Consider the following 10,964-nt stretch of genomic DNA (forward strand, 5'->3'; position numbering starts at 1 on the left):
TTTACTTACTCTTTACAAGCATTTTTTATTTAAAAATTATTGAAACTCGGTGAAGAAAATGTCGAATTTTATGAACTATTATCACATGCGAAAATTATTCTCATGTGAAAGGGGTCGGAGTGCAAGGAAATTTTGCTGAGTTAGGGGGTAACTGTTTAATCATACTTTGTGCTTTTCTGTGCCTAAGCCCTAAAGTTGTCACCTATAGTACTGTCACAATTTCTGTGTGTACTACTCACTTCATAATTACTTTTACTTTATTGTAAACATTAAGTGAAGTTCTTTCTTTCCCTAAAGATATGACAAAATTCTATTTTAAATGTTTGATGTTAACTGAGTGTAAATTGTTTATGAGAAATGAAGCCTAGAATTTAAAACGTAATGACCTAAGCCTAATCTGATGACGTTTGAAACATTTTAATAGGTTAAAGTGTTATGTATGTAGTATTAATAGAGCAAGCAAAACTAAAACCAATTTATTGCCTTTCATAAAATATAATAATATTTTTGGAATTTCTAATAATAAACAAGTAATGACAGCACCACGGCGAAGAACCTCGCCATTAAAGAGAAAACGCATTTCTCACTCTGGTGTTCATTGTAAATGTATAAGAAGTTTAACATGTATGTGTTTTAAAGGCGTCTTCGATCCCGTTCACAAAATACACAGGAAATCAGATCGGCTGAGAAAAAAAATTAACACTACACTGAAAAAAGAAACAGGGAAAGTTAATTTATATCAAGTTGATGCAGCAGTTGCTGTTGCTAACAGTCAGAGTTCCAGTCGAAGCCTAAAATCTATTGTGAAGGCAAACAGTGAAAACATCAGTCAAAGCCACTTGAAATGCATTTCAAAACCAAAGAGTAAACAGAGTTATACGAGTCAAAACAACAGGAAGAAAGCTGATAAACAAAAGTCAACTAAAACAATAAAAGCGTAAATCCAATGTTAGATCTGCAAAAATACAAATGCGAAAACAAAAGAACGAAGTACTAAACGAAAATTAGAGGTTGAAGGGGAAAAGAAGACTGGTAAAATGAAAAGTAAAGCTGTTAAAAATTAGGCCTAGGCAACTTTTAGAAGTTTTCGTTAAATACAAACCTAACCAGGTGTAGTATAAAATATATGGAATGGTACACCAGTCAAAGTCACCATAATTATTTAATTCGTTTCTTTATTTCAACATAGCTGTAATATTTTGTTTATTTACCAATTTTAATTAGCGCACAAATTTCGGTCCGTTTTTTTTCAGTTTGAAAATTATTTTATCACCGTAAAACATTTGGGTAAGTGCGAGAATTCATGGTTTTCATTTTAGTATAAATTATGCTTCGGTGATAGTTTTAAATGTAGCAAAGACTGATAATAATCTAAATTATTACCTGATTTCAAATGTATGTTTTAATTTCACAATAGCTGAGACGAATTTACTGCCTTGTACATATCTTGCAATGGTATGAAACATTAAGTATTGATTTTTTTTTCATGCATGATTTTGATAGTTAAATGTGAATACAAATAAAGGCGACAGATTAGGGTAAATTAGAGTGAAAATATATTTATTTTGATGTTGGGCTTATATCACTAAACCGAAATACTTTGAAGTATAATGATGTTTGCTTCTATTTCTGTCAATGTTAAATGTTCGAGTCAACAAAAATGTTAAAAAATAAAACTAGTGCTTGATTATATCGGAATATTAAGATAATTTAATGCAGCGATGGAAAAGCTAGACTTAAAGTAACAGATAACATTTACAGATGAAACAAAAATAGGTCGTTTGTACTGACATGCCTTGAATTCTTTGGATTAAAGAAATAACAAGCATTCGCTGTAATAAGGACAAGGTGGCACCATGAGATAACCGTAGCAGTATTAGCAACTTCAAATGGATGGGGTGTAGCCATTTTTCCTGATGATGAGAAAACCACTTGAAGTAAAAATGTATTCTAAAGACAGCTGATATGGGTATTAAAACTTTAATTAAAATAAAATGCAGAACAACGTTTCAACCTTCTTGGGTCATCTTCAGGTTAACATAAAAAATTTGCAAATGATCGTTGCTGAGCACATGTCTCAGAGACGAGAGTGTAAACGGGTACAAGATTGTAGGGGGCGTTGTAGTTAGATGGGCTCTTTTAATGATAGGTAACTTCAAAAATGATTTTTATTTCCCTAGCTACATGCCAATAATTTATAATATCATATCTAAACTTGATGTATTATCTAGCTGTATCATGTAAACGATGTATATTTAAATTATATGACACCCATCCAGACGACCCATATACTGCAGAAGTTTCTATCAAAAGACTGTCATGCTCAAAGCCAACTAGTCTTCTTTGTATGTTTTCCATAGTTCATAAAACCTATAATGAAGATAACTTCAATAACCAGATCACATAAAAATTTGCAGATGCAACATCTGGTGACCTGACTAGTATGTTTTTATATGAAGTAAAATGAATACCAATATCATTATTCTTTTGATATGTTACATTTGAATAGATATATCATGGAATCAGCTTGTATATTGATTTTCCAGCTGGAGATATTTCTTGATAATGCGTACTATTTCCTGGGGTATGTGGATGACTTTTACTTCTGACCTTAGGGCTCATAGCTCACATATTAATTACCATAGTTGGTATGCATCTTATGAAGGTCTTTTCTGAATCGTGCAGGTGTTCCAAGTTGATGTATATTTCAGAAATATTTTCAAACTGGAGCAAAACATGTAAGTAGATTATCAGCTTTTACAATGTAAGTTAATAGACTAAAAGAATATGTGTTGTACGTACTTAAATGAAAACGCAATTAAAATCAGTAAAATACTTAGTTTAACTACGATGTTAAGTGTATACAATAATATATTATTTTTTGTGTTAAATTTAGGGAGGTGAGCAAATGATTTCTCCTTCCCCTTCCTGCGGGCGCCCATGATACTTTTCAAAATCTCAGATCCGCTACTGCATATCAAATACACTATTTCAAATAGTTAATTAAACTAGCACTGCATATATATTAAGGCACTACTAAGCGCCACCTTGTTTCAAGCTGATCATTTAAAGCTCTTGTTTCCTTCAGATTTTTTTTTCCATGAGAGAGAAACAAATTAAAATCTATAACTCTCTGAACACTACTATTTCATGCTAATGGTAGTAGTGCAGGAAATTCTTTTTGTTTAATAAAATAATACAATAAAGAACATAGAATAACGATATACAAAAACACGTAATGGCCCATAACTATTACAATTTTTCTGTTGTTTCTGGTATCGTAATATGGATCATTAAAACGTTCTTATTCATCCGCACGATATCGTTTCCGTGAAGAAAAAAAAAGGAAAATCGTTTTCTTAGGGAGCGACTGTGACGTATTACAATTTGAAATAGTCTGAAACTGAGTTAAATGATAATTTAAATGTAGACGTTGGTTAAATGTCGATACGTTTCAAATTTGTGGCATTTGTCAACAAGATTGAGACACACAGTTTTCTTTCTTAATACAAGTATATTTTAAAATACAAACAGTGATAGAATGTATAATAACGGTTATTACTGATAACGTTTTATATGCGAAAGTTTTACAAACTTATAAACAATACTAAGTCTTCTATCTGGTCTGGAACTGTAAATTACAAGTTTTACAAACAATACTAAATCTTCTTTCTGGTCTGGAACTGTAAATTATAAGTTTTACAAACAATACTAAGTCTTCTATCTGGTCTGGAACTGTAAATTCGTCACACGAACTACAAATATGTGTACAGAAAACAATGTAATATAGGTTACCAATTTATATGTCTACTGCTTTCAACTGATAGGGTCGTAAACATAAATGTAGTGACAAATCTTGAAAGAGATGATGTAGCAAGTAGGCGTGTCAGGAGAAATCTGATTTTCTATTTAACAGATGTGTTTTTTTTTATAGCAAAGCCACATTGGGCTATCTGCTGAGCCCACCGAGTGGAATCGAACCCCTGATATTAGCGTTGTAAATCCGTAGACATACCGTTGTACTAGCGGGGGACTAATACCTCTGTAACCAAACAAGATTGAAGGCAAATAAAAATTTTCTTTTCTACAGCAATCATGACATAATATTGAGTAATTTACGTTACATTTAACTGTACCTAACTAAATCACTTGTCATCATTCATAGGTAAAAAAAAAAATAAATATGTAATATTAAAATGATCCTGTTTGGAGATAATTCGCTTAGAGCTCTGTTTTTAGAATCTTTTCCTGGGAGCTAAACAGATGATTACTTTACGAAAAATTGGGAACCATAAAATGAACGTTTTTGCTTTTTTAACAAACCAACTTTTCACCTTTCACAAGATGTGGGCGTTCGGTCTGTTTGGTTTGTAAATTTTTAAATTTTGCGCAAAGCTACCTCATGGTTATTTACTCTGTCTTCACCTAATTTGTCGTTATTAGCTTAATGGTTAGATCGCTTGTCTTTTCAACTGTGGAAGTGTTTTAATGTGACGATCATTTCCGTTATTCGTTGGTAAAAGAGTAGTCCAGGAATTGGCTGTGCCAGGCCACAATTCGACTTGATAATAAAATCTTGCAATCGGAACTGGGTTTTTTTACTGGCTTGATGTTAAAGCAAAACAAACAGCAAAGCAATTTAAGCCTATTTCGCACTTAAAGTACATACAAAGAAATCAGAAATTTATACTTTGAACCTTAAACAATGTTGGCATTGTTAGTGTCACGTTTTCCAACAATCTTTTTCAAATTAATTAAGTATACTTCTAAAACGACTAAACAGAAGACTTAAAAAGTAATGTGATATCTGTATTACATCACTTAAAACTCTTGGATAATTAGGTTACGACAACAGTGCCAAAACAAATAAAGAGTAACTAATTATGCTCTTTCTTTTCACGTGATCGTATTAACACCAGTCTTCATTAAAACTGTGCTTTAATTTTTTTAGGTTTTTATGTCATTCAGTCAAGAACTAACTCAAAAGTTGTTTCCTTATTTTTCAGAAAAATATTATAATTTTTATATTATTGTACAACTAATTACCAAAATACTTGTAGGTCATATATTTAGATTGAGAATACCTAGAAAAAAAAAGTGACAGTTCGGACAATTTGGTTAAATATTATGATAAAGAAAGTGTGTGTTTTCTTATAGCAAAGCCACATCGGGCTATCTGCTGAGCCTATCGAGGGGAATCGAACCGCTGATTTTAGCATTGTAAATACGGAGACATACCGCTGTACTAGGGAGGAGGCGAAAAATAAAAAAAACAATTTTATTGTCATTTCTTTCTTTTTTAACTGGAAATACATACATTTATATTGTAAAAAATATTTTTGAATGATTTATCTGAAATTTGTTTGGAACTACGATTCAAGAACAATAAATATTTAATGTGGAATGAATAGTACAGAAATACGTTAATTATTTCTTAAAAACTTGCATGCATTCTACTGTACAATTTCATACATACACGATAGTTTACGGTTTCATTAGTTGAACGTAAATAATAAATAAATAAAATAACTTAACTTCCAGTGGCTAAGCTGTAAGTCAGAATGGCTATAGCTCTAAAAACCAGGGTTTTGAAACCAGTGGTAGACACAGATAATCTATGTAACTTCGTTCTTAATTACAAAAAGAAATCCAGTTAAAAAGTCCATTGTCGTCTCTAATTTATTAAATAGTTTCATATTGCGCTCTCAGGTTTGTTATATTTCTGGTGTCTTATTATATTACCATGTATTAAAACTATCAAATTACCACATCTTTACCTTCCACACATCGCAACAAAAATAGCTTTGAATAAACCATGAAGGTATAGCAAAATATTTGACCTATTTCCTTTGTCTCTTTCAGAAAGACAGATAAATTAATATTTTTAATCATTATTATTACGTATGGGATGGCAGACGAACTTAGAAAACGTTTTGAGAAAGCATAATGAATAGAAAAACTATAAAACAGTCTTGCAACTAAGGAAGACGTCATGGATATTTCATTGTATCATCTAAAGTTTGTATTGTTTATATCAGTGGTTAAAAATTCGAGCTTCTAGTCAACACTTTCAGTAACACTAAACACATTTTTTTTTATGAATGGCCAGGTGGTTAAGGCACTCGACTCGTAATCTGATGGTCGCGGGTTCGAATCCACGTCACACCAAACGTGCTCGCTTTTTAGCCCTGGGGGCGTTATAACGTGACGGTCAATCCCACTATTCGTTAGGAGCCCAAGAGTTGGCGGTGGGTGGTGATGATTTGCTGCCTTCCCTCTAGTCTTAAACTGATAAATTAGAGACGGCTAGAGCAGATAGCTCTCGTGTAGTTTTGCGTGAAATTAAAAAAAAACAAAACACAGTGATGCCTCCCAGTGACTCAGCAGCAAATATAATTGTGTTTGTTTTCTTATAACAAAGTTACATTGGGCTATCTGCTGAGTCCATTGAGAGTAAATATGAAGGCTTATAATGCTAAAATCCGGGATTTAATACTCGAGGTGGGCGCAGTATAGATAACCTATTGTAATTCTTTGCACTTAACAACAAACATACAAACAAACTGTCAGTGATGATATTTAACAAAACAGCAAGAAGAACCACAAAACGTGTCTTTCTCTCTCTATATATATATATATGTAATATATATTTTACAATTGTAATATAATAATAATTATATAAAATAATACAGAGAAAAAAGGAAAAGTGTTCATATCTTATTTGTAAAAGTTTAAAATTAATAAGCCGCTTGAAATTAGCTAAGAAATGTTTTATAAAGACAAAACACTCATAACGAACAACACAGTTACTGTAGGTTAGCATCATACTATACTAGAACTCTTGCTTATATGATACGTGAAAAACTTTTTATTACGTAACGGCCAACCACAGACTTCACGAAATTTGTATCTTCTCTGCGTGTAGATTTGCAATAGGGGTAAAGATTTTTCATTTGTCGTCATAGATATTTTTATTTTCTCCACGATGTAGATATGACGTCATGAATATGTCACGCGCGGATCTTATGCACTGGCGCCACGGGTAATCAGCTGGTGATAAATAGCATTTTCAATTACTTAACAAGATCAAAAAAGTTTTCCGGGAAACTAATAATGAATATAGTTGTTTTGGAATACTATACTCTTTAATACAATTTTATTTGAAAAGCCTGTTTGATGGTTGTTTTTTGCGCAAAGCGTCACGAAGGCTATCTGTGCTAGCCGTCCCTAATTTTCAAGTGATCGATTAGAGGGATGATAAACTTTAAGCACCACCTACCACCCTTGTTTAGACCAAATAGTGGAATTTCACTGTCTCTCCATTTACAACAAATCCAGAGCCCTAAATTATAGATGGTAATTTTCTTTGGGGTAATAGGACGCGAACCACAGATTCTCATCTCCACAATCCGGCACGCTAAACAAAAGGACACATTTTTGAAAAGAGTTCAAATTGTGTTATTTAAAGGAAATAATTTTATATTAAAGTAACAGATGGCAGCACAATAAAATATTTACAGGGACTTATTCTTTGTACGTCAGTAATAGAACAATATAATAATAGTAAATTTGTTTGAATTAAAGGAAAATATGTTTTGAAGTATTTTAAACGTACATTCTTTTGTAATTAGAATAATAATAAAGCTATTATATCTTGACATGCATGTTTGCTCATATCATAATACGCTGAAATCTTCATTTCGGTCCAGCATCACGATTCACGAGTATAACAACAGTATATTTTCATGTGTTTGTTTTACCCCATTTTATGACCTTACTCTTAACTAATTTGAGTATTTTTGCAACAAAAGAATTTTTCCACCCGGGTGGTTGGCCAAGTCGGCATGTTCAATGACTGGTATTCGCACGCGGGACTTTCCTATCGCTAGTGGAGCGTCCTAACCACCAGGCCATATCGAACCCACTATACTCAACAGAAGGAAACAAGTTCGGCAATTTCAAAAATTGGTTAAATAAACTCGGTGCTGACTTTATTTCGAATTTAATTAGTAATTCAAAATGTTTCTAATGAAATAACTCATTTTATATTTCCACGTTTGAAATAATAATATAAAAGAAGTTCACCAGACACATTCTTAGAAAACGACCAGTTCGAGACAAGAAAGTCGAGAAATTTTAATATATTAAAAAAAGGCAGTCTTTTCGTTGTAAGGTCGAAGTTTACCTCAATTTTTTTTTTTTTTTTAATTTCGCGCAAAGCTACACGAGGACTATCTGCGTTAGCCGTCCCTAATTTAGCAGTAAGACTAGAGGGAAGGCAGCTAGTCGTCACCACCCACCACCAACTCTTGGGCTACTCTTTTACCAACGAATAGTGGGATTGACTGTAACATTATAACACCCCTCCACAGTTGAAAGTGTGAGCAGTTTGGTGTGATGAGAAACACCTCAAAATAAGAAAATAATTTGATTTTGTTTGTTTAGAATTAAGCCTAAAGCTACACAATTAACTATCTGTTCTCTGCCCATCACAGATATCGAAACTCGATTTTTAGCAGCGTAAATGTGCAGATATTTTGCTGTGCCACTGAGGATGAGACATACTTTGATATAATAAAAATTATAAACAGTTGTTGTTCAAGTAGTCGATAATATAATAGCCACGCAAGCACTATAAGTATTGTATCCGAACCAGCCTGATGAGCCTTGGTATTACGCAAAAGTCCTATTCGCCACTTGGACATAGAATATAATGTATCTGACAGGTTATTGTATTCGTTTTTTACTTTATCTTATAAGCTCTTATATTGCCATCTTACTGACGATGAAAGCTAACAATTAACACTTGTTAATAAAATAAGGAAAAACAAAGCATATTTTGAAATAATAAAATATTTGTTATAAGAACAGTATTTCTTTAAGATTATTTATAAATTTTCTTTCGAAATTTTCGTCTTTAACTTCGAATTAACCAAAAACTACTGAATGAATATTTTATAATTTTTTTGGTTTCCACTGTGATATCCAGATGTACACTTCAGTATTTCAAGTGAAAGAAACATTGATTATTGTAATTGGAGGCAACGAAATAACTGCCCATCATGTACGAAATGTTTAACAACCAATATTAAATCGTATTGAGTAACATGATAACAGAAAAACAAACTAGGCCCGGCATGGCCAGGTGGTTAAGGCAGTCGACTCATAATCCGAGGGTTGCGGGTTTGAATCCCCCGTCACACCAAACTTACGCGCCCTTTCAGCCATGGGGTAGTTATAATGTGATGATCAATCCCACTATTCGTTGATAAAAGATCATCCTAAGAGTTGGCGGTGAGTGGTGATGACTAGCTGCCTTCCCTCTAGTCTTACACTGTTTAATTAGGGACGGCTAGCACAGATAGCCCACATGTAGCTTTGCGCGAAATTCAGAAACAAACTATTTTTCATTCGTGCTTTTCATGATATGTAAGGACAGAATCTTTCTTATTGTGACAAATTATTATTTGTTTGTTTGTTTGAAGTTAAGCACAAAACTACACGATACATTTTTGTGCTGTACCCACCACTGGTATCGAAACCCGATTTCTAGCGTACTAAATCCATGGACATACCGGTGTGACATCAAGGGGCGACAGGTTATAAAGTAGTAATAGTTTCGTCGGAAAACAGATTAAGGTCTGATCAAAAACACAACACTGAGCTCAAAACTTCATCTGCAAGACAAGGCATATAACACTGATTAGGATGTGAATCCGCTGGTTTATTTGCTTTATTTCTCAACGATTAAGTTAATCTAAGAGAAAACTTTGGTTTTGGGAACAGATTTCAATAGAAAGTTTGCAAATAATAAACAGGTAACAATAGTTAGTCTTATTTAACGAAATTTCGCTCAGTTAACGCGACTTAAATGCACGAGATATTTTATCTCAGAGCTCGGATTTTGTTCATGTAAAGTCAAAGCGCTGTTTGTTTTTAAAAATATCTCACAAATCTTGAATCAAACAGAGGAATTTATACATTACATGAGACAGTAACTGTATACGGTAGAAGGTATAAATGACATATGGCGATGTCCGAATTTACCAGATAAACGTTTAACATGGCATGAATTAAGATTAGAAGTTCTTCACGAGCTTAGCAGTGGGTTAGCGGTAAGTTTACGAACTGATGAAATATTGAAATCTGTAATTCGATTCTCTATAATGGATAGAATGCAGATAATCCAATGTGTAACTTTGTGCTAAAAAGAAAGAAAACATGACAGGAATAAAAAAATTGAAAATATTTTGATATAATGTAATATATATATATATATATATATTTTTCACACACACAAAAACGCCCTTTGGTGGTAAGTTTTACGGACTTGCAAAACTAACCTCTGATGTTCCATTATCCGCAGTATATAGTAAATTATATAGCTTTGCACTAAGAAAACAACACCAAGTGGATAAATAGTTTGTTTATTTTGAATTTAGCGCAAAACTACAGAAGGATGGGAGTCGAGTGCTTAACCATCTGGCCATGCCGGGCCGTAGAGACGGTTTATAGAACCATTACTGAACCGGATTCCAATTTTAAAAAATACTATTCGAGCTTTTATAATTCAGTTTCTTTTTACACTCGGGTAGGCATCAAACGGACCGGCGTGTTTAACACGTTCACTGCAACAAAAAGTAAAAGAAGTGTAAACTTGAGGAAAGGTTAAATTTCACGTGAATCTCGTCACGGTAGATCACGGAGTTTGTGGAGCTTATCGAAATATTGGGAACGGCATATTTTGAAGAAGTGGCCTTGAATATGGTTGGTTAACTTATGAATGTGAGCGTGTAAGCTCCCTATCTCGGATGCTCACCACATTTCTGTTAATGTCTGTGATCAAATTTCACTGTTAAGTGTTTGTTATTTACTATACTTTGTAATACTTTGTAGGGTTTATTATACGTTTCTGAAATCACAAAGTAAAAGTGTAACCATGATGGGAATAATATAGTTGAATA

This window comes from Tachypleus tridentatus, chromosome 13, assembly GCF_004210375.1.
Source record: "Tachypleus tridentatus isolate NWPU-2018 chromosome 13, ASM421037v1, whole genome shotgun sequence".
NCBI lineage: Eukaryota > Metazoa > Arthropoda > Merostomata > Xiphosura > Limulidae > Tachypleus > Tachypleus tridentatus.